The sequence below is a fragment of the Schistocerca piceifrons genome, chromosome 3 (genome assembly GCF_021461385.2).
Source record: "Schistocerca piceifrons isolate TAMUIC-IGC-003096 chromosome 3, iqSchPice1.1, whole genome shotgun sequence".
Classification (NCBI taxonomy): Eukaryota; Metazoa; Arthropoda; class Insecta; order Orthoptera; family Acrididae; genus Schistocerca; species Schistocerca piceifrons.
The window spans coordinates 613,613,835-613,639,990 of NC_060140.1; the positions used below are offsets into that span (position 1 = coordinate 613,613,835).

At 40.2% G+C, this 26,156-nt stretch overlaps 1 protein-coding gene across 2 annotated transcripts in view; it reads right to left on the bottom strand.

Annotated features, from left to right (window-relative positions):
* The window catches only part of LOC124787645 (histone deacetylase HDAC1), a 147,255-nt gene that overhangs the window by 113,171 nt on the left and 7,928 nt on the right, over positions 1 to 26,156 (bottom strand). The window lies entirely within an intron of this gene.

Sequence of the window (26,156 nt, forward strand, 5' to 3'; positions counted from 1 at the left end):
GAACGGAAGTAAATTCTCAAAAGAAAGGACTGTATAAGAATTTGCGGTCCCAAGTTTTGATGTTGGCAAAGGATATTATAACACCGTATGGTGTCACTGATGTTTTCAGGTCATAAATATATCAATAACTTAATTTGATTATGAAAAACTGATGTATGGCCACTTTCGATACGATAAGGTTATCAAAGATACCGTCTAAATCAGCACAGGAAACAGTCCACGAGGTTTTGGGGTTCAGGAATCCATACAAAATCGTCAGGAAACAACAGATGAAACATCAGTGCCACACTCAAAGTGCAAAAATGTCTTGTGATATCCGATTTTATTAAAACAATCATGGATAATGTGTGTAGTCTGTTTTCGGGACTGTGCTGTTACTCGTGCAATTGCCAAAGTGGATTCCAGCATGTAGTATGTGTGGTTTAAGTTTCAACATCTTCGAAGCTCATCTTCCCTTCTGCAAGTTCTGCTGTAGACGTGGATTGTTGCAACTGGTCTGAGTGAGATGGTGCTGTTAAAGGGAGTACTGACTCAAACTCTTGTGAATATTGTGTGAAATGGTTAATGAGATTCACTAATTCTTTTAATGATCTTTCCTTGCCTCTCTTTGGCTCTTGCTCGTGCAGGTTGATATGTTAAAGGAATTCACCCATTTTGGGGAAACCTGTTTTGTCCAGTGTTAGGAGGACACAAACACAAAAGGGTAGAGGGTCTACTAATAATTGGCAGTTCAAACACATGGCAATTGATGGTACTCCTTAGGGAATTGGTAGCAAGGGGGCAGAAAAGAACACCAGGTACACTCTGTGTTATGCCTGAGGGCCTCATTCAGCATTCTGAAGAGGCTATTCCAGCAGCCACCAAGGGAAGAGGGTGCAACCAACTGCAGATTAAGGCACATGGTGGAACAAATTATGCCTGTCTTCTGGGCTCGGAGGTCATTACTGGGTCATTCCAGCAACTGGCAGAGAAGATTGAGAATATCAGCCCAGTGCATGGAGTTTCACCGAAGCTAACGATTTGCAGCATTGTCCCCAGAAGTGATTGCGGTCCTTTAGTTCTGAGTTGGGTGGAAAGACTGAACCAGAGACTTCAAAGGTTCTATGACAAGCTAGGCTGCAACTTCCTGGACTTGTGCCATACTGTGTGAGTACTGAAGGGTACCCCTAAATGGGTCAGTTGTGCACTACACATCCGAGGCTGCCACTCAAGTAGCTGACTGTGTGTGGGGTGCACACAAGGGTTTTTTAGATTACGCAAATCTCCATCCAATTCAGATAACGATAGTTACATGAAACCTGGAAGTATCAGTGTAAGATCAAAAGAAATGCCTCCCACAAGTGAGAGTATTCAAATCCTAATGGTAAACTGTTAAAGCATACACATCATCAAAGAGCCAGAATTTGAAGCATTCATGAAAGGCACTGAAGCTCTCATAATACTAGGTACAGAAGCTCGTTGAAACCTGAAATTGATAGCAGTGAGATTTTTGGAGAAAGTGTAAGCGTATATCGAAAGGATAGGTAAATGGGAAATGGAGGTGGTAGACAAGAAACGCAAATCCACCACGGTAGAAATTGAAGCTGCATGTGAGACTGTTTGGGGGAAACTCAATATCAGACGTGGGCATAAAATGATAACTGGATCCTTCTATAGCCCAACAGATTCATCTTCTGATGTAACCGAAAACTTCAGAGAAAACTTCAATTCACTTGTACGTGAGTTCTCCAATCATAGTGTAATCATCAGTGGAGATTTTAATCGTCCAACAATTAACTGGGAAAATTACAGTTTTGTTCCTGGTGGCAGTAATAAGACATCCTTTGAAACTTCACTAATGTCTTCTCTGAAAATTACCTAGAGCAGATAGTTATAAACCCTACTCACGATGGAAATATATTGGAGCTAATGGAAACAAATAGCCCTGACCTCTTTGAGGATGTCCACATCTAAACTGGTATCAGTGACCATAATGTGCTCATGGCAACAATGACTACCAAAGTACATAAGGACAACTAAAACAAGCACAAAGATATATACGTTCAGTGAACTACATAAAAAGTCAGTAGCATGTAGAGGAACTACGGTTCAAGCTTAAAACAGTAGTTGACCATGCACTGGAAAGAAATGTACCCAGTAGAACAGTTCATAATGGGAGGGAACCTCCATGGTACACAGTTGCTGTAAACAAACTTCTAGAGAAACAGAAATTACTGTATAATAGGTGTAAAACAAAGTGTAGGGCTATAGAGATGCTGAATGAAATGCTTTGGCTGTCTAAAGAGCAATGCATGATGCCTTCAATGACTACTTTGCCAGAATATTGTTAAGTGATCATTTACAGAAGCCAAAGAAATTCTGGTCGTATGTAAAGGCTGGTAGTGGCACCAAAGTTAGTGTCCAGTCCCTAGTGAATGAGTCAGAAACTGAAATTGAGGGTAGCAAAACAAAAGCTGAAATGCTTAACTCCATTTTCAAATGTTCCTTTACAAAGGAAACCCCAAGAGAAATTCCCCAACTTAATTCCCATCCCACTGAAAAGATGAATGAAATAAGTTTTAGTGTCAGTGGTGTTGATAAACAGCTGAAATTGTTAAATTGAACAAAGCTTCAGGGCCCAATGGAATCTCTGTCAGATTCTATACTTCATTTGCGGCTGAGTTAGCCCCTCTTCTGACTATAATCTATTGTAGATCCCTCAAACAAAAAACCATGCCCATTTCTTGGAAAAAGGTACACATCACAATCATCTACATCAGAGGTTCCCAAACTGGTGGGCGCGCTCCCCTGGAGGGGGGGGGGGGGGGGGGGGGGCTGATGATGTTGCAAGGGGGGCGCGAGTGGAGTTAGCGGTATAAACCTAGTATTTCTTTTTAATATCGATATTTTAATAAAAATGAATGTGCAGGTATTAATGATAGATTATGGTGCTAAATGCAATTGTTTGGTGTCCCACTTCCCGCAATCCTATCTCAATAACCTATCCTAGAACATACAGCTTTTGATAATCACGTTTAGAATGTCACCTGTAGAATGTCACACACAGAAACACTCAAAATTATGAAGGCGATATGCGTTAATTCCTATACATCAGATTTGTAAACAACTTACTTCTGACAATTGGAAAACAGAAAAGTCAGGTATTAACTAATCCATACATTTGTACACATGAACTGAACGTAATCACGTTATAACGTTTAGCCGTAGTAGGCTATGTTCATCAGAGTAATAATCACTTATACTGCATAACTGCAAAAATGCCGTTTCATTACCCTGTCAACCCGCGGATCCCCATGTGATGCGATTACAGTGACTTTAACAGACTGTATACGCTTCAAATGAACTGGCGGGTTCATAATTTGGACACCAGGGTTATGCCCTTTGTCACCAGAAAAATGTGCACGACATGAATGCGAAACTAGTACAAGTGTTCGTTCTGAGCAGAGTACTTCACGCTGTTCTGGAAACATTGTCGTGAGTGCTAACAATGAAACATAACCCCCCCCCCTTTTTTTTTCCCCAAACGGACAATACCACAGCTCTTTCATTCAGATTACTTATCTGACAAAACAGTTATTTTTCTTCTGCCTTTTTGAAATAAGGCATAATTTCGTTTGAAATTAGTGTACGTTCTTTGCTGAAAGAATGGCTTCTTTTGGTACGAGTACAGAGATAACTGCTTGGCACTGTGCACAGTTTCCAGCGATGTGTGAGGTGTATCCATGACCTTACTTAATTACTGTGAAATTTGGCAACCAATTCAATTCATTGATGTTATCTCAAAACTTATAACATTTTGTTTATAAGTAACGAAAGATAAGGGCACGAAAACGATTTTCGCATAAAACCCCAGGCTGCACTGCTCAGAACAGCTCCCCAGAACAGGTAGCAAATTCTTAGGGTGCCTGTGGGCTGTTTCCGCCCTAATCCGGGAAAAGCGCGTTTCTCCCAGCAAGACCCCTGCTCAGCCACCAGGTCGCAGACAGACAGTGCACTGACTACCTGCGCTGCAGCTGGGCTTCCCCTTTCTTCGCCCCACTCCTCACAGGCAGTCATCTGAGGTGCCAACAGATGACAGTAGCTTTCCTTTATTTCAGTTGGTTGCTTGCAGTTGTTGACACATCTGATGTATTGGATTTTGTTGAAATCGCGTTGAATCTTTCACAGTTGTGCCTCAGTAAAATCAGTGTTAGTGCGAAATTATACTGTTAACTTCTTGTTTTCTTTTTACTTCACCATGAGTGTCGTGAAAAAACGTAAATATAATGATGATTATATCAAATACAGTTTTGCTTCTATACAAAAAAAAATGGTGTTGACCAGCCGCAATGTGTTATTTGCTATGAGGTATTGAGCAATGATTCTATGAGACTTTTTCGTCTGGAACGCCATTTGTGGGCAAAGCATGGTGCATTGAAAGAGAAGCCGAAGGAATTTTATGCTGCAAAATGTGATAATTTGAAACGGATGAAGTTGGACACTGCTGGATCCTTCGCTCAGACATCAGAAAAGGTACTGGAAGCCTCGTATGAGTTATCGCTACTTATTTCAAGGACCAAGAAAAGTCATATTATCGGAGAGACACTAATGAAACCCTGTTTGTTGAAAGCTGCTGATATTGTTCTTGGGTCAGAAAGTAAACAAAAAATTTCACAAACACCGCTTTCTGACAATACTGTGAAACGTCGGATTGATGATATGGCCGAAGACATACAAAATCAATTAGTTACGGCCGTCAAACAATCGCACTTTTTCGCAATACAGTTAGACGAGAGTACCGACGTCGCGAATTGTTGCCAACTGCTAGCTTTCGTTCGCTATATAGAAACTGAAGCAATTAAAGAAGAGTTGCCGTTTTCTACAGAGTTAAAGACAACTTCAAAAGCAATTCATATAATGGCAGCCGTCTCTGAATTCTTTTGTAAAAATGGGTTATCATGGCAGAAACTGATAGGCGTATGCACAGATGGTGCTCCATCAATGCTTGGATGTCGCTCAGGTTTCATGCAGATGGTCAGAGAAAAAAACCCTAGTGTTCTGCTATCCACTGTGTAATACACCGTCAAGCATTGGCAGCTAAGTCACTTCCAAAGGAACTCAACGATGTCTTGAAATTGTGCGTCATAATCGTGAATCATATTAAAGAGAGTGCGTTAAATTCCCGGTTATTTACGGCTCTTTGTGAAGACTTGGGAGCAGAGTATAAAACACTTTTATTTCATACAGAAGTACGCTGGCTCTCAAAAGGAAATATGCTAGGAAGATTATTTGAACTTCAAGACGAAGTGATGCAGTTTTTGGAAAATAACAAACAAACTGAATTGTATGTGGAATTTAGAAATCCCAGTGTTCATGTCGCATTGGCTTATCTGTCAGATATTTTCGAATCTTTAAACACATTGAATTTGAAATTACAAGGTGGAGAGTCAAACATAATTTTTCATCAGGATGCCATCAAAGCGTTTACCGATAACTTGCAACTATGGAAACGTAAAATTTTAGCCTGCAGTTATCCCTGCTTTCCCAGATTGTTTGGAATCCTGGAAGAAGCCTGATTTCACAACGATTTTAAGGATACTGATACTAAGAGTAAAATATTGAACCATTTGCAGCACCTCATTGATTAATTCGAACGATACTTCCCTGACAGTTGTGATGATAAAATTTATTATAGGTTAGCGACGGATCCATTTCACGTTGACGTGGATGTGTTGCCAGACAGACTACAAGAGGAAGTCTTAGAAATTAAAAATGATTCTGCAGCCAAGTATGACTTTGAGAAGATGGATAAGCCTTTATTTTGGGTGAAATATCTCATGGTGTATCCCAGCACAGCAGAACAAGCACTGAAACTGTATTTACAATTTTCAAGCACTCATTCGTGCGAAACAGCATTTTCAGCGGTAGTGGCAATAAAAAATAAGCTTAGAAGCAAACTCAGTATTGCCAATGATTTATGTTGCGCAGTTTCTACTATTCAACAAAGAATTCAAAATCTTGTAAAAAATATGCAAGCTCATCCTTCACATTGATTGATTTGTTTGTTTCTTGCCATATGTGTGTGGAAATAAGATTTTTATAATAAATACGTCACATTATAAGAGAACTTGTTATTTTTCTCCTAACTATCCTTACATGTAGGTAATACTGTAAAATTATAAAAAACTATTTCGAAGAAACAATATAAAATAAACATAGTGAATCTGATTTAAATACAAATACTGCATGTGATCCTTATGGATTCTGATGTTACGTGTGGTATGTTATTTCAACTAATAATAGTATTTCTTCTGGATGAAGACACAGCGAAAGTTTATCCTAGATATGGCAAGCAAAGAGTAGTCCTAAAATCGTATACTGGTGAAGAAATGGTGTGCAGCAAGGGGATGTAATCAAGGTAAGGAAGTTGTTTTTTTTCATATTTTTTAAAGTTCTGTGTAGCCTGCAAAATTATTTCGTAAAACTTATTTTTTTATTTTTTGACAGGTTCTGAGAACTGGGCGTTTGTCACCGTTCGGTAACTGTCGTCGTTGACATAAATGCCAACCTATGCGCAATGACAATGAAGAGCACTATAGGCGTACAAATCAGTGATGTTCGTTAACACCGTGACTGAGTAACTATTTTTGATAACGATTGAAAGTAATAAGCTACACTCAACTTAAAATAATGGCCGGCATCCACTAATCTGCAAAGGTTGCAAATATTTTTCCTTGTTTACCAAGGGCTTTCTTTACTTTAGGAGTGGCTTATAATCACTAGACTAGACTGATGTAATAACTGCGACTCGATACATTAACAGCCCACCATGTTACATGACGTCACCATCACAAATTTTTCAATAGTTTCTTGATAGTTAATAAAAATCTCCATATTTTTTTAGGGGGGGGGGGGCGCATGGAAGCTTTCTTTTCGGCAGAAGGGGGGGGCGTGACAAACAGAAGTTTGGAAACCTCTGATCTACATGAAGGGTAGTAGAAGTGATTCACAAAACTACCATCCGATATCCTTGATAACAATTTGTTGTAGAATCTTACAACACATTCTGAGCTCAAACATAATGAGGTATCTTGGACAGAATGACCTCCTCAATGCCAAGCACCACACATTTCGAAAACGTCAATCATGTGAAACCCAACTCGCACTTTTCTTACATGACATACCAAAAGCTATGGATCAAGGCAATCTGGTAGACGCTGTATTTTGTGTTTTCCAAAAAGCATTTGACTCATTTTGGCTGGTTGGTACTTTAGGGCACAAAGCTGCTGAGGTGTTAAGTGCCTGTATCATAAAATAAGAAAAAACAAGAACTAAATAAAAACCTGAGAGACTATAATCATATCAAGAAACTTCAAACGAGGGGCAGCTAAGGACCAGGACATCCATAGGGAAAATTTCTCAAAACATTGTTGAAATAGCGAAGGTCCCTGCCGGTGGTGGTGGTGGTGGTGGTGGTGTGTGTGTGTGTGTGTGTGTGTGTGTGTGGGGAGGGGGGTGTGGGGGGGGGGGTGTGGGGGTGTGTGTGGGGGTGTGTGTGGGGGTGTGTGTGGGGGTGTGTGTGGGGGTGTGTGTGGGGGTGTGTGGGGGTGTGTGGGGGTGTGGGGGGGGGCGGCGAACAACTTTGCTTCACCATGCCACTACAGTGAATAAAAAGTAAGATGCGATTGACAGAACACGTCATCCACTAAAACATCTGACAAAGTGGATGGCAAACAAAGACGTAAACGTAAACAGCTACAAAATCGGCACCAGATTAAAATGTGGCGCACCACCAAGAGTTGAGAGCAATAGGCAGGGTCACCACTTAATAAATGGCAATGACAAAAACAACAGTGTCCTATATGCAGCCAAGCTAGAATGACCTCCTTGCAATGTAAGAGCCGAGGGGAAGTTGACCATGCTATTGGGACAGGTTTAATGTCCTGGATTTTGTTCCCCTGGAGAGATCACCTCTGTGGATTCCAAAGTGATACTACAGGCCGACAGACTGACAAAGACACAAGTATCAGCCACGGGAACATAATTACTAGCAGGCGGAGGGAAGAGTTCTGCAGCCTTTGCAGCAGCATCAGCAGCCTCATTCCCTGGCATGCCAACGTGACTTGGAAACCACAAGAATACCATGCTACTTTCCTTGACGTTGACGTCCATCTGTCCAATGGCCAGCTTCACACATCCGTCCACATCAAACCCATGAACAAGCAACAGTACCTCCATTATGACAGCTGCCACCCATTCCATATCAAACGGTCCCTTCCCTACAGCCGAGGTCTTCGTGGCAAACGAATCTGCTCCAGTCCGGAATCCCAGAATCATTACACCAACAAACTGAAAACAGCTTTAGCATCCCGCAACTACCCTCCCGACCTGGTACAGAAGCAAATAACCAGAGCCACTTCCACATCCCCTCAAACCCAGAACCTCCCACAGAAGAACCCCAAAAGTGCCCCACTTGTGACAGGATACTTTCCGTGACTGGATCAGACTCTGAATGTGGCTCTCCAGCAGGGATACGACTTCCTCAAATCCTGCCCTGAAATGAGATCCATCCTTCATGAAATCCTCCCCACTCCACCAAGTGTGACTTTCCGCAACCACCTTCCCTACCCTCTGGCTCCTACCCTTGTAACTGCCCCCGGTGTAAAACCTGTCCCGTGCACCCTCCCACCACCACCTACTCCAGTCCTGTAACCCGGAAGGTGTACACGATCAAAGGCAGAGCCACGTGTGAAAGCACCCACGTGATTTACCAACTGACCTGCCTACACTGTGAAGCTTTCTGTGTGGGAATGACCAGCAACAAACTGTCCATTCGCATGAATGGACACAGGCAGACAGTGTTTGTTGGTAATGAGGATCACCCTGTGGCTAAAGATGGCTTGGTGCACGGCCAGCACATCTTGGCACAGTGTTACACCATCCGGGTTATCTGGATACTTCCCATTAACACCAACGTATCAGAACTCCGGAGATGGGAACTTGCCCTTCAATATATCCTCTTTTTCCCCGTTACCCACCACGCCTCAACCTCCACTAATTTCAAGTTGCCGCCGCTCATACCTCACCTGTCATTCAACAACATCTTTGCCTCTGTACTGCCGCCTCGGCTGACATCTCTGCCCAAACTCTTTGCCGTTACATATGTCTGCTTGTGTCTGTATATGTGCGGATGGATATGTGTGTGTGCGTGCGAGTGTATACCCGTCCTTTTTTCCCCCTACGGTAAGTCTTTCCGCTCCCGGGATTGGAATGACTCCTTACCCTCTCCCTTAAAACCCACATCCTTTCGTCTTTCCCTCTCCTTTCCTCTTTCCTGATGAAGCAACTGTGGGTTGCGAAAGCTTGAATTTTGTGTGTGTGTTTGTGTTAGTGTGTCTATCAACATACCAACGCTTTCGTTTGGTAAGTTACATCATCTTTGTTTTTAGATATATTTTCCCCACGTGGAATGTTTCCCTCTATAATATTCATATCATTGAATAAATATTCAGTCAGACTTTTATAAGATTTCAAAGTGGTTCAGAGATCGGCAACTTACTTTAAATGTTCAGAAAATTAAAATTCTGCGCTTTACAAAATGAAAAAATGTAGTATCCTCTGGCTACAATATCAATCAGTCACTGTTGGAATGGGCCAACTCATGCAAATACCTGGGTGTAACACTTTGTAGGGATATGAAATGGAATGATCACATACATTCAGTCATGGGTAAAGCAGGTGGTAGACTTCAGTTTATTGGTAGAATACCGCAATTAATCTACAAAGGAGATTGCTTACAAATCACTCATGCGACTGGTTCTAAAATATTGCTCAAGTGTGTGGGACCCATACCAGATAGGCCTAACGGAGGATACCGAATACATGCAGAGGAGGGCAGCACAAATGGTCACAGGTTCATCTAATCCGCAAGAGAGAGTCACAAAGAGAGTGAAGAAGCTGAACTGGAAGACTCTCGAAGACAGACGTGAACTATCCTGACTAAGTTTACTAACAAAGTTTTAAGAACCAGCTTTGAATGATTACTCTAGGAATAAACTACAACTCCCTATGTGTGACACACACGGAGCGTGAAGATAAGATTAGAATAATTACTGCACACACAAAGACATTCAAACAATCATTCTTCCCTTGTTCCGTATGCGAATGGAGCTGGTACAATTGGGCGTACCATCTGCCATGTACCTCATCATGGTTTGTAGAGTACAGTTGTAGATGCAGAATTTCTGGTGGTGTATTACGTCTAAACTTTCATAGAGCTACATATTAGCTACATATTAGTCCCCCTGATTGCCAAGCAACATTCCCTATTTCACCACTGGACAGTGTCTTCTAAGCTGAGGGGGTAATTAGTAATGTGAGCCACATTGTCCTAGAAGCTATTTCAGTATTCACACATAACCAACTGCTCTGACTCCAACTACTTAAGGAGAAACGACCTCCTCAATAAAATAAGAAACATCTGAGTGAGCATGGAAAGACCTACATGTATGTTTATTATTTTTCCAAGTGCTATTCAAACATAGAATAGTAAAACAATAATGAAAACTGCCTCTACGAAGACTTGGCCAAGTGTTAATTGCACAGTAGTTATGTAAATGTAAAGTGTTCAGCTCTTCAGTTATATCCATATAGGCAACCTCTTTTCGGGTACAACTCCTCCAGGAAGGCAAATTCATAGTGGGAAGAGCTCTATACAGAGCAAATTACAATCAACTTCCCACTGACCAGTACATGTACATCTACATAGTTACTCTGCAATTCACACTTAAGTGCCTGGCAGAGGGTTCATCGAACCATTTTCATACTACTACTCTACCATTCCACTCTCGAATGGCGCGTCGGAAAAAGGAACACCTAAATCTTTCCTTTCGAGCTCTGATTTCTCTTATTTTATTACAATGATCATTTCTCCCTACATAGGTGGGTGTCAACAAAGTATTTATGCATTCGGAAGAGAAAGTTGGTGATTGAAATTTCGTAAATAGATCTCACTGCAAAGAAAACCACCTTTGTTTCAGTGACTGCCACCCCAACTCGCATATCATATCAGTGACACTCTCACCCCTATTGCGCAATAATATGAAACAAGCTGCCCTTCTTTGCAGTTCTTCAATGTCCTCCATCAATCCTACCTGGTAAGGATCGCACACTGCGCAGCAATATTCCAGGAGAGGGCGAACAAGTGTAATGTAAGTTGTCTCTTTAGTGGGTTTGTCACATCTTCTAAGTGTTCTGCCAACAGAGTGCAGGCTTTGTTCCGCTTTCCCCACAATCTTATCTATGTGGTCTTTCCAATATAAGTTGCTCGTAATTGTAATTCCTAGGTATTTAGTCGAATTGACAGCCCTTAGATTTGTGCGATTTATTGTATACCCAAAATTTATCAGATTTCTTTTAGTACCCATGTGGATGACCTCGCACTTTTCTTTGTTTAGTGGTAATTGCCACTTTTCGCACCATACAAAAATTCTCTCTAGATCATTTTGTAATTGGAATTGATCGTCTGATGATTTTACTACACGGTAAATTACAGCGTCATCTGCAAACAATCTAAGGGGGCTGCTCAGATTATCAACTAGATTATTTACATAAATCAGGAACAGCAGAGGGCCTATGACACTACCTTGCGGAATGCCAGATATCACTCGACGATTTACCGTCTATCACTACGAACTGTGACCTCTCTGAGAGGAAATCACGAATCCAGTCACACAACTGAGACGATATTCCATATGCACGCAATTTGATTAACAGTCACTTGCGAGGAACGGTATCAAAAGCCTTCTGGAAATCTCGGAATATGGAATCGATCTGAGATCCTGGAATCGATCTGAGATCCCTTGTCGACAGCACTCATTACTTCATGGGAATAAAGAGCTAGCTGTGTTGCACAAGAACGATATTATCTAAATCTGTGTTGGTTATGTATCAATAAGTCATTTTCTTCAAGGTGATTCATAATGTTCGAGAACAATATATGCTTCAAAATCCTACTGCAAATTGAGGTCAGTGATATGGGTCTGTAATTCAATGAGTTACTTCTATTTCTTTTCTTGAATATTGGTGTGACCTGTGCTACTTCCCAGTCTTAAGGAACAGACCTTTCGGCAAGTGAGCAGTTGTATAAGATTACTAAGAAAGGTGCTATTGTGTCTGCATACTCTGAAAGGAACCTGATTGGTATACCATCTGGACCGGAAGACTTGCCTTCCTTAAGTGATTTGAGTTGTTTCGCAACACCTAAGATATCTACTTTAATGTTACTCATGCTAACACCTGTTCTGGTTTCGAATTCTGGCTGGAATATTTACTTCATCTTCTTTCGTTAAGGAATTATGGAAAACTGCATTTAGTAACTCCGCTTTAGTGGCATCATCATTGGTAACATTTCCATCGCCATCGCGCAGTGACGGTATTGATTGTTTTTTGCCACTGGTGTACTTTACATACAACCAGTATCTCATTGGGTTTTCTATCATATTTTGAGACAATATTTCATTGTGGAAACTATTAAAAGCATTTCGCATTGACGTCCGAACTAAATTTCGAGCTTGCGTGAACTGGGGATTTTGTGTTCTTCTGAATTTGGCATGCTTTTTTCATTGATTCTGCAACAGTGTTTTGACGTGTTTTGTGCACCATGGTGGATCAGTCCCGTCTCTTATTAACTTATGCGGTATGATCTATCTATTACTGTCAATACTGTATCTTTGAATTCGAGCCATATCCGGTGATCTACATTTACATAATTAGCTTGGAAGGAATGGAGACTCTCTCTTAGGAAGGCATCAAGCGAATTTTTATATGCTGTTTTAAATAGATATATTTTGCATCTGTTTTTAGTGATTTTTGTCGATATGGTTTTGAGCCTCATTACAATGACCTTGTGTTCACTAATCCCTGTACCCATCATGACACTCTATATCAGATCAGGATTATTTGTGGCTAAGAGGTCAAGTGCGTTTTCGCAACCATTTACAATTTGTGTGGGCTCATGAACTAATTGATCAAAGTAATTCTCAGAGAAAGCATTTAGTACAATTTCAGAAGATGATTTCTGTCTACCACTGGCTTTGAACATGTATTTTCGCCAACAAATCAAGGGTAGTTTGAAGTCTCCACCAATTATAACTGTATGAGTGGGGTACTTATTTGTAATGAGATTCAAGTTTTCTTTGAACCGTTCAACTATTATATCATCTGAGTTGGGGGGTCGATAGAAGGAGCCAATTATTATTTTGGTATGGCTGTTGAGTGTAACCTCTACCCACAGTAATTCGCAGGAACTATCTATTTCAACTTCACTACAAGATAAACTACTATAAACATTCACAAACACACCACCACCTACTTTATTTAATCTATCCTCTCTGAACACGGTTTGCGCCTCTGTAAAAATTTCAGCAGAATTTATCTTGGGCTTTAGCCAGCTTTCTGTTCCTATAACGATTTCAGCTTCAGTGCTTTCTATCAGCACTTGAAGCTCTGGTACTTTTCCAACACAGCTACGACAATTAACAACTACAATACCAACTGTTGCTTGGTCGATTCTCATCGTTTCTTTGCCCTGTACACTTTGAGACTGGAGCCGTTTTTGATCTTTCCCAAGACTGTCTAACCTAAAAAACCGCCCAGTCCATGCCACACAGCCCCTCCTACCAGTGTAGCCACCTCCTGTGTGTAGTGGACACCTGACCAATTTAGCAGAACCCAAAACCCCACCACCCTATGGCGCAAGTCGAGGAATCTGCAGCCAGTACCAACAAGAGCAGACACAATGAAGGATATCAGTGGTGAATAGCAACCACATTGCAGTGTTAAAGTACATCCGTTGCCCTCCATAGATAATATCGATGGCAGACAATGAAAACCTCATAACTCGATCTGCCATGACAATATTGTAGTTCCAGGAATCAGTAACTCCATGATAAGAGAGAGATTTGAAAGTGTATGGCTTTTCTAATCAGTGAATAACTAGTCTTCTGCAATATAGTTACATATGTGGAAATTTATCCGTTCCACTTTATATTATAATTTAAGAAACAATTTTTGCTTCTCCCGTAAAATTTAACGAAACGGAATTACGAAGTTTTCACTGTCTTCTGTCAATATGTCATCTATAAGAATATAAATAAATGCAAGGTGTAGACATTAGTAAAGCCCCACAGTGTTTTGAAAGCCCCAAGAATGAATATTGGAGGGCATGGCCACTTGAGGCCTCAGAGACCAAGGCATATAGGGTCTTGTGGTGGCACACTTAGAGTGATTTTCTGTACAAATTTCTGATGGCATCTGCTTATAAATCAGTGCTACGTCAGACTGATGAGGAATGATACCCACAATTATCGAACAAAGCCATCATTAGTGACCCTGTCACTAATCAAGGACTGTCCTGTGCAGACTGTGCTCATTAATAACATGTTGTCATTTTTAAAGTGGGTAGCATGAGAGTTTTACCAGTCAAAAGAGTTTCCATTCATTTGCAACAGTCCTGAATCCATTCCTGTTCCCCAAAAATGTGAGCCACTTATGCAGTGATACCTGTCTCTACTCCTCAGTCTTAGTGGTGAGTCCCAGACATTGGAGGCTGTTTCAAGATTTACATGGTACCTTTTTCAATTAGCATTTCAGAGTTGTCATCTGATGTAGAAGACTTATCCTGTGATGAATCTGAACTTTCGGTGCTTCTTTTCATTTGCCCATGGCACTTCAGTTTATTTGAATCTTTAAATACCTCATTGAATAATCATCAGAATTTCATGTACTGACCTTCAGTTCTCCACTTTGTGTAGGGAGAAGAGAGTGCAAAACTAGAAGGGAGGTGCATGGCAACTCCCATTCATGATAAGGTGGTCTGCAGTCTCCACAGTTTATTTGCCTCCATAACCAAATTTTATACCCCCAACTTTTGAAAGTTGTAAACTGCATGGTATTCAGGATATAAGATCACACCTTGACACAGATAAATTATACTTTAACCATTAAAATATCTTGGCAATGATGGACATTCAAAGGTATGAATGAAAACTGATTTTCCCCAACCTGCTGTTTACTCATTTCATAACTTGTATGCATCTGATATTCCTCCTCCAATTCTGATGTTTGGATGTGAATAAGATCTGTGCATTTTGAAACATCTTTGGTAAAAATGAGAGTGCTGCAGTTCTGCTATAATCAACTAGCAGGTTCTTTTCAAGGAGGGTGGTACCTGTAGATAAATAAATATTTTGATTAAACAGTACCAGAGAAGGAAAGTTGTTAATCACCATATAGTGGAGATGCTGAGAAAACCATTCTACTCTCAAGTCTTTTCATAGACATCAAATCTCAGCAACCCCCTTTAATCTTTCATGGAAAAGGAAGGAAGGAAGGAAGGAAGGACAATTAGGGTTTAATGTCCTGTCGACACTAAGGTCTTTAGAGACGGAGCACAAGCTCAGATTGGTTCAAGGAAGGGGAAGGAAATTGGCCATACTCTTTCTAATGAATCTCCCACCAATTGTTTGGAGCAATTTTAGGGAAATCATGGAAAACCTAAATTCAGATGGCCAGATGCAGTTAGTCTTTCATGTATGTAACAGTGTAACATGGAGCACTACTTCTAATGACCCAGTAATTCTCTTCATATCCTGAATTACACTATGAGACACCAGTATGATGTCCTGTCAGAATTTTCAATTACTTTTTAAGCTGACTGCTTTTGTTCTCTTAATTGATTTGTATTAGTACCCACGAGTGGCCTGCTCTCTCTCTCTCTCTCTCTCTCTCTCTCTCTCTCTCTCTCTGGTAGCTCCCAGCAAGGGGCCAGTAAGCCTAAGCAAGCCCATACCTCCCTCAAGAGTCATGTACACTTTGGGGTGCAGTGTTATCCTAAGCTTGAAGCCTCTTTTTAAAGGCTAAATATTAAGCCAAAATCCATGTTCCTTGTGTCACACAACATTCCATCACCATGTCTTGCTGAAGCATAGCCACATTTACAGTGGAGGAGGACTGCTGACACAGACCAGCCTGCAGGTGCACCATGTCCATTTCCAGCCGTTTCTGCTCAGGCTACAGAAAGATAGTCCAGATTAAGGAACAGAAGTTGAGATTAGCTGCTATGTGCACTTGAAAAGTATCCTTTTTGCAGATAGTAAACAGCACATCTTTTATGATGCATTTCTATAACTGACTTTCGATTGAAATTTCAAGAAGAAAGCCGTTATCAAAAAATTAAAATGATTACTGGTATTCCTCAAGGAGATATAATTATGGAAACAGTATATCCATACTGATTATGGTGCCTACTGCTTATTAAGCCCTGACCCGTGGTTCTGGGTGACTTTCCCGAAATCAATCCCTTTTCCTAGACCTCTCCAGTCCTTTTCCTTCACCGTTCTTCCTTACCCTCCAACCCTTCTGCATGAAGAAGGAGCCAATGTCTCCAAAAGCTTGTCAATTACGACACTCTTTTATGTATGTGTTCTGCTGCCGCTTGGTGAATAGATTTTTTATCTATCCAATTAAATAATTTTGTCAATAATTGATTGTTTTCACGTTCATGTTTCGCAACTTGCTAACTGTCTTTATTCCTTTTTATACACTACCATCTGCGTCCCATATCTTTCACAGCAGATGTATCACATTTATGAAATGCATACTTCTCCCACTGCACTAATGAACTGTAATAGAATATTAACATAAATGCTTGAGTTTTTTTCAAACTGCTTCAATAAATTCCTTAAGACCATATATCAAAGTGATGCCAGAGTCCAGTACCTAGAGGCCTACTGGTGAGAAATGCACTTTAGAAGTTCGTCAAACCTCTGTATGAAGTGAGTGTTAGTCTGGTGGAGGAGGAGGAGATTAGTGTTTAACGTCCCGTCGACAACGAGGTCATTAGAGACGGAGCGCAAGCTCGGGTTAGGGAAGGATGGGGAAGGAAATCGGCCGTGCCCTTTCAAAGGAACTATCCCGGCATTTGCCTGAAGCGATTTAGGGAAATCACGGAAAACCTAAATCAGGATGGCCGGAGACGGGATTGAACCGTCGTCCTCCCGAATGCGAGTCCAGTGTGCTAACCACTGCGCCACCTCGCTCGGTGTTAGTCTGGTAGTAACTGGTATACAGTCTTTCAAAATTGGGCTCTCCAACTCTTTGCAATCAGTTTCATAATATACAAGAAGTGTTCAAAAATAAATCAAATTCTTGAAATAGCAAACCAACTGGCAGAGCGAAAGTGCTGTGGTTACTGTGCACATGAAGCGGCAGGTTCAGAAAACAAACTGCTGTTTGCCAGGTTTGGCTCTGGTCGTTAGTAAGCAATCTACAGCCGCTGAAGTGAGCACATGCACAGGCTGCACATCAGATTAGTACTGAAATAACAATAAAGAGGTATGTTGATGACACCTTTGTAGTTTGGCCCCGTGGTGAAGACAACTTGCAAGACTTCTTAAGACATATGAACTCCCTCCACGATCAAATAAAGTTCACAATGGAAATTGAAAAGGAGGGATGCCTTCCATTCTTGGATGTTTTGGTTCGGCGGAGAGAGGATGGCACTTTGGGACATTAAGTGTATAGGAAGCCGACACACACCGATCTGTATTTACGTGCAAATAGCTGCCACCATCCTGCCCAGACAATGAGTGTTCTCCGAACTTTGACTCACAGAGCGCATATTATTTCTGATGAAAACAGTCTGCAAGATGAACTTTCCCACTTACAAAGAGTGTTTGATGACAATGGGTAATCTCCACAACAAATACAGAGGGCACTGAAAATGAAACCGGAAGAGGCTACAAAGAAAGCAGAAGAAGATGGAGAAACCTTTAAATCGATGGCCTTCCTGCCGTATGTGGGTAGCCTCTCATCAAAAATAGGACGCATTCTCAGCAGACACAAAGTAAAAGTGATTTTTCGTCTTCCACCTAAGACAGCTGCACTCGTGGGCTCCGTCAAAGATGATTTGCTGCTCCGAAAATCTGGAGTTTACAAAATTCCATGTGAATGTAGCCTTTCTTACATCGGACAAACAACTCGTATTGTCCAAGAAAGATGTACAGAACACCAGAGGTACACCTTTGTAGGTGTAACCTAACAAGTCGGCAGTGGCAGAGCACTGTATTGATAATGGTCACAGTATGATGTATGACAACGTCGAAATTTTGGCAACTACATCATCCTTTTGGGACTCAATAGTAAAGGAGGCAATTGAAATTTGCTTGACGACGAACCTAATTAATAGAGATAGTGGTTTCAATCTTGATAAATCTTGGAATCCGGCACTTGCTGTAATAAACTCGCAAAGACGACGTCACAGTGCAGCTCACAATAATATATCGATATGCCAACAAAGATCAACTGCGTAGTCATAGATACAACTCGCACATTATGCACGTCTCTGCCGCCAACCAACGTCTCTGGCGCATTTGCATCTGTGGCCGCATGCACAGTCGCGCGGTACAACAGTATAAACGGACGAAGCGAGCGCTGGAGCAGCAGTCTTGCGGCTCACTCTGAAGATAGCTGAACGTTATACAGCCGAAATATTACAAGAAGAAGGAGATTTCTTGCGGCTGCACACCCGAAACTTAATGGAACAACAATGAAAGAGTTTGAAGACCAGTGTGTGTGTGTGTGTGTGTGTGTGTGTGTGTGTGTGTGTGTGTGTGTGTGTGTGACATTTTGCTACGAACTTGGTTAAATTTTCACAGCTACATTACAGTTGCTTAGCCCAGAATACAGAGAGGACAGTGTGAGTCGCAGAGATATTGTGCTGCGATTCATGGAAATCGTCATTTAATTGTTTGAAAAGTTGCTGAGAAAGTTAGGCATCAGAGTAGGAGCATGCCATCAAATTTTGTGTGACTACTGTGAGACGCATCTTGTCAATGCACAATTCGAGTTACATTTGTTTACTGAAGATCAGAAACAGACCAATGACTAAATCAGTGAGGAATTCCTCACAAATGACAATGACAACTTCCTTAAGATCATCATTACAGGTGATGAGACATAGGTGTCTGGCTACAATATTGAAATTAAGATGTAGCTGCCGCAATGAGTGAGGAAAGGGTATCTCCATCCAAAAACAGCACGCATGAGATGGTCAAAGATCAAGCTAATGTTGGTTGTGTTTTCTGACTACAACAGCATTGTCCATCAGGAATTTGCACCACATGGTCACATGGTAAACAAGGAATCCACCAGGGAATCCTAATGGGCATGGGGGACACTATGCGCAAGAAGAGGCCTCAAGTGTGGGTAAATCCAACTTGGATGTTCACCATTACAATGTGCTTGCTCACACATCACTCCTTGTCTGTAGCGATCCAGCAAAATGTACATTCCTGTTGAGCATCATCCGCCATACTCCAGATCTAGCCCCCAGAAGACTTCTCCCTGTTTCCCAAATATACGACCATGTTGAAAGGAGACTGTTTCTTACTACAAAGGACATTCAGGACGACAAACAAGAGAGCTGTATGCCATCCCAGTGCATGCACTCCAGGGGTTTTTCCAAAAGTGAAAGAAACAATAAGAACAGTGTATTGTCATTAGAGGGGACTTCTAGAGGCGCACAACGCTTAAAATGTTGTAGAACAAGCAATAAAGGTGTTATAGCGAAAATTCTGTTCTCCCCCCCCCCCCCCCCCCAAACAACATGATTTGACACTCAGGTTAAAAGTGAAAAATCAGTTCACGAGTTATTTTTTAGAAGCAGTTTGTTCAAAAGAATGTATCTAAGAAGCCTAATTTTTCTTTTTCTTGTTAACTTTCCTCCTTGTGAACTGTAAAAGTAAAACAGTCACACTCACTTCCCACTAGTTTGCCAGACAACGTTTCCAGGCAATATGTCATCAATACACAGTTTCTATGGCCACGCAAATGTACCTTACCACCCAGACTGAATCTGTACACTGTTATTCAACAGTTGTGGAAAACTCACTCACTAAAATTTTGCATGAAAATACGACAAGAGTAGCTACTGAAAACCAATCGTAGATCTGTATCTCATAAAAATGTGAGACCATAAGTGATAAACAAAAGGATAAAGTATTATTTATCCTTAGACAAATTTACTTGAGGTAGCTTTCAGAGAGTTTTCACTATCTTTAAACAGACATATACCTGCCACTTTCAGAGAACTTTGACCCTCTTCAAATAGGGATATACTTGGCATCTTAAGTTTTCCATTGCAAGCATATATAAACAACTAGCTTAGTGATCGCTGCTTCGCTCGGGTAGACTGAATGGCCTGCAGAGAATTTTTGTTTTGTTTTTATGTGATCGAATTTCATTGTTGTTCACAAACTGCAATACCTTCTAGCATTTCATGCTAATTAAGCCCATACCCCCCCATCAACCATGGACCTTGCCGATGGTGGGAAAGCTTGCGTGCCTCAACGATACAGATAGCTGTACCATACTTGCAACCACAACAGAGGGGTATCTGTTGAGGGGCCAGACAAACATGTGGTTCCTGAAGAGGGGCAGCAGCTTTTTCAGTAGTTGCAGGGGCAACAGTCTGGATGATTGACTGATCTAGCCTTGTAACACTAACCAAGACAGTCTTGCTGTGTTGGTACTGCGAACGGCTGAAAGCAAGGGGAAACTACAGCCATAATTTTTCCCGAGGGCATGCAGCTTTACTGTATGGTTAAATGATGATGGCGTCGTCTTGGGTAAAATATTCTGGAGGTAAAACAGTCTCCCATTCGGATCTCCGGGCGGGGACTACTCAGGAGGACGTTGTTATCAGGAGAAAGAAAACTGGCGTTCTACGGGTCGGAGCGTGGAACGTCAGATCCCTTAATCGGGCAGGTTGGTTAGAAAATTTAAAAAGGGAAATGAATAGGTTAAAGTTAGATATAGTGGGAATTAGTGAAGTTCGGTGGCAGGAGGAACAAGACTTCTGGTCAGGTGAATACAGGCTTATAAATACAAAATCAAATATGGGTAATGCAGGAGTATGTTTAATAATGAATAAAAAAAATTAAAATGTGGGTAAGCTACTACAAACAGCATAGTGAACGCATTATTGCGGCCAAGATAGATACGAAACCCACGCCTACCACAGTAGTACAAGTTTATATGCCAACTAGTTCTGCAGATGACGAAGAGATTGATTAAATGTTTGATGAGATAAAAGAAATTATTCAGACAGTGAAGGGAGACAAAAATTTAATAGTCATGGGTGACTGGAATTCGATAGCAGGAAAAGGAAGAGAAAGAAACACAGTAGGTGAATATGGAATGGGGGTAAGGAATGAAAGAGGAAGCCTCTTGGTAGAATTTTGCACAGAGCATAACTTAATCATAGCTTACACTTGGTTCAAGAATCATTAAAGAAGGTTGTATACATGGATAAAGCCTGGAGATACTGACAGGTTTCAGATAGATTACATAATGGTAAGACAGAGATTTAGGAACCAGGTTTTAAATTTTAAGACATTTCTAGGGGCAGATGTGGACTCTGACCACAATCTATTGGTTATGAACTGTAGATAAAACTGAAGAAACTGCAAAAAGGTGGGAATTTAAGGAGATGGGACCTGGATAAACTGACAGAAACAGAGGTTGTAGAGAGTTTCAGGGAGAGCATTAGGGAACGATTGACAAGAATGGGGGAGAGAAATACAGTAGAAGAAGAATGGGTAGATATGAGAGATGAAGGCAGCAGAGGATCAAGTAGGTAAAAGGACGAGGGCTAGTAGAAATCCTTGGGTAACAGAAGAGATACTGAATTTAATTGATGAAAGGAGAAAATACAAAAATGCAGTAAATGAAGCAGGCAAAAAGGAATGCAAATGTCTCAAAAATGAGATTGACAGGAAGTGCAAAATGGCTAAGCAGGGATGGCTAGAGGACAAATGTAAGGATGTAGAGGCTTATCTCACTAGGGGTAAGATAGATACTGCCTACAGGAAAATTAAAGAGACCTTTGGAGAGAGGAGAACCACTTGTATGAATATCAAGAGCTCAGATGGCAACCCAGTTCTAAGCAAGGAAGGGAAGGCAGAAAGGTGGAAGGAGTATATAGAGGGTATATACAAGGGCAATGTACTTGAGGACAATATTATGGAAATGGAAGAGGATGTAGATTAAGATGAAATGGGAGATATGATACTGCGTGAAGAGTTTGACAGAGCACTGAAAGACCTAAACTGAAACAAGGCCCCGGGAATAGACAACATTCCATTATAGCCTTGGGAGAGCCAGCCCTGACAAAACTCTACCATCTGGTGAGCAAGATGTATGAGACAGGCGAAATACCCTCAGACTTCAAGAAGAATATAATAATTCCAATCCCAAAGAAAGCAAAAGTTGACAGATGTGAAAATTACCAAACTATCAGTTTAATAAGCAACGGCTGCAAAATACTAACACGCATTCTTTATACACGAATGGAAAAACTGGTAGAAGCCGACCTCAGAGAAGATCAGTTTGGATTCCGTAGAAATGTTGGAACATGTGAGGCAACACTGACACTATGACTCATCTTAGAGAATACATTAAGGAAAGGCAAACCTACGTTTCTAGCATCTGTAGACATGGAGAAAGCTTTTGACAATGTTGACTGGAATACTCTCTTTCAAATTCTAAAGGTGGCAGGGATAAAATACAGGAAGCGAAAGGCTATTTACAGTTTGTACAGAAACCAGATGGCAGTTATAAGAGTCAAGGGGCATGAAAGAGAAGCAGTAGTTGGGAAGAGAGTGAGACAGGGTTGTAGCCTCTCGCCAATGTTATTCAATCTGTATATTGAGCAAGCAGTAAAGGAAACAAAAGAAAATTTGGAGTAGGTACTAAAATCCATGGAGAAGAAGATTCGCCGATGACATTGTAATTCTGTCAGAGACAGCAAAGGACTTGGAAGAGCAGTTGAACGGAATGGATAGTGTCTTGAAAGGAGAATATAAGATAAACATCAACAAAAGCAAAACGAGGATAATGGAATGTAGTCAAATTAAGTCTGGTGATGCTGCGGGAATTAGATTAGGAAATGAGACACAAAGTAGTAAATGAGTTTTGCTATTTGGGGAGCAAAATAACTGATGATGGTCGAAGTAGAGAGGATATAAAATGTAGACTGCCAATGGCAAGGGCAGCATTTTTGAAGAAGAGAAATTTGTTAACGTCGAGTACAGATTTAAGTGTCAGAAAGTCTTTTCTGGAAGTACTGGAGGGCAGCATGAAGGGCCAAAATCGTAGACGGAGACCAAGAGATGAATACACTAAACAGATTCAGAAGGAGGTAGGTTGCAGTAGGTACTGGGAGATGAAGAGGCTTGCACAGGATAGAGTAGCATGGAGAGCTGCATCAAGCCAGTCTCTGGACTGAAGACTACAACAACAACATAAGCCCATAAAAGCATGGTATTTTTCCAAATGAGATTCTGATAGCTAGGGTTCAACGTTTTTCTTAATCATGCCTTTTGTGTTCTTGTGGAGCTATTTCCATAGCAACTTTCATCCCTTAACATATATTTCTTTACATCTAACTGAGAAATGAAATAACAATGTTCATAAATTTAGCTTTACATCTTTTTAATGAAACAAAAATGTTATCTTAAAAATTCATTCCCTTAGGGGTTGAATGTCCAAAAACAGTGACATGCATATGTTTTACTTCTAGCAGAGAAGCCAAATACAAATTTTCATAGATTTTGCTTTAAAAATGCTTGAACAATGAAATGCTTCCATAAAAACTTTCATCTTCCATTTCACCCCCATAGTGGTTGAATTTCCAAATACAGTGTGTAACGTAACCTATTAAAGGCTTTACTTTATCAATGTATGCGATACCCACCAAATTCAACCAGTTTAACGAGTATTTATGATTATAGAAAAGTTATTGTGTATGTTAACAATGATTGCATAACATGTCTCCATAAACAGTTAACCCATTAAATTATACTGAATGACTGACCCACACAAAAATTAGTATCACTTGATCACTGATGCAGCAAATGTCATCATGCTAAAACACTAAGTTCATCTTAAATAATTATTATGAAGTATGAAAAATAGTGGACAACTTAGGTATTTTGGATCTCCTTGAATAAAAATCACCCAGTGAAACCTATTTTTTCACTAGGAGCATTTTCACTCAGTATTCACGTAATCACTCCTATTTTAGACGAAAACCAATGTAATTCTTAATAATTCATGTTATTTATTTATTTATGCAAATTGAGAAGTCAATTGATAAACTTCTAAAAAACGGCCTTTTTGTACCAAAGAATTATTCTGTCAAGTCAACAAATTTGTCTGTCATTTTAATAACATGTTAAATTATGTCACTCAATGTAAATTAATAACTTTTCTGTACAAATTATGATAACAGTTGTATATGTGACTTATAAACTATATCTCTTTTTAGTAGTTCTTTGACAAGGCTATAAATACAAGCAGCAAGAAGGGTTGAGAGCGCAGTCAGAATGTCACTTTGGTAAAGTGTGTATTATGTGTGTTATTGTTCGAGGTGGATAAACAATGTAAAGAACATGTAAAAGAAGTACTACTTTGTGTTGTGTCATTATCTTTGGTGGACAGTGTAATTAAGATGGCCACCAGAGTAATAAATATTTGAAGTTTAAATATTTGTTGGTTTCGCTCGTTATTTATCATCAAAAGCACATCAAAAACACGGGCCCTCATTTTTTTTACCCCTAGACAACCAGATTTAGAGCCAGCATCAGCATCGTGACACAGCAGCGATCCAGCAAGCAGCAGTGATTACCACAATGCATTTTAATGGCGCCAACCTAACATCAAGTGCTGACAAGCTCTGTAAATGGGAGTGAAATAGTGCGATTATAGCAATATCTACGACTAGGCGACCATTACAAGTGTAACACCATTTTTTATTTCCAGGAAGCCAAATTTAATTTTTCATAGATTTACCCATAAAATACTTTCATAATAAAATATTTTCATAAAAAATCTCATCCCCTATTTCATCCCCTTAGGGGTTCAATTTGTAGAAACACTGACAAATATTTTTTTATTTGTAAACAAGAAGTCAAATACCAATGTCCATAGATGTAACTTTAAAAATACTTTAGTAGTTCTTTAATAATGATATATTTTCAAAAAGTTTTCACCCACTATTTCATCCCCACAGGATTAAATTTCCAAAAATGCTGAAATGCACATACCTTAATTTCCGACCAAGAAACCAAATACAAGTTACGTAGGTCTAGCTTCAAAACCCTATTTCACCCCCTTAGGGTTGAAATTTTGAAAAATCCCTTCTTAAAATGCCTACAATAAAAGATCCACATCTTCTCTAAGTTTCAAGTTTCTTTACTCTGCAGTTTGGACTGGGCGATGTTGAGTGAGTGAGTGAGTCAGTCGGTCAGGATATTGCCTTTTACACAAACAGGAGAAGATTAGAGCAGAGATTTAAATTAGTAAACAATCTAGGGCTATTATGTTGTGGTTAATGATTTTCTTGACAAAACCAACATTCTGCTACAGTCTGTAGGGGATGCTGTTGACAACGGTAGGGCAGTTTGACTTTGTTCTCAGTTCAAAAGCCACACGTGTAACCCATTTAACCTCCCAAAAAGGAAAAATAAGAAAAGCATCCTTATGCTCATAAGTTGGTTTGATTTACATCCCACTCCATTCTAATATGTGATGTCCAATTAACATGGGCATGGCATTGCTTGTTAACAGTTTAAGAATCAAAGCATGTCTCAAATAATTTAGGGATGTTGCTGGTAGTGCACTATATCTGTTAACAGGTAACATACTCAACTGAGCTACAAAGCTGAACTTCTTTTGTGGAAAAATACTTACAATATTCCAAGAGAAAATTTCTATTATTAAACAGGCTGTGTTGATTTACATTCAAACTTTCTAACCACCCAGAAAAAGAATCAAAAAGTATTTTCCCTCAAAGGATCATGACAATTACTTAATATTTACAGAACAACAAGCAATGGAATATTAACACCAATACAAGTAAAACAAGCATAACTGAAGGTAGATGAATGAAGTCAGATGATGTTGGGGGAATTAGATTGAGAACTGAGATTGTGAAACCAGCGGACGAGTTTTGCTATTTGTGCAGCAAAATTGAGAATTTGAAGAGATGTAAAATGTTAACTGGCAATAGCAACAGAAGCTTTACAATAAAGAGAAATGTGTTAACAACAAGCATA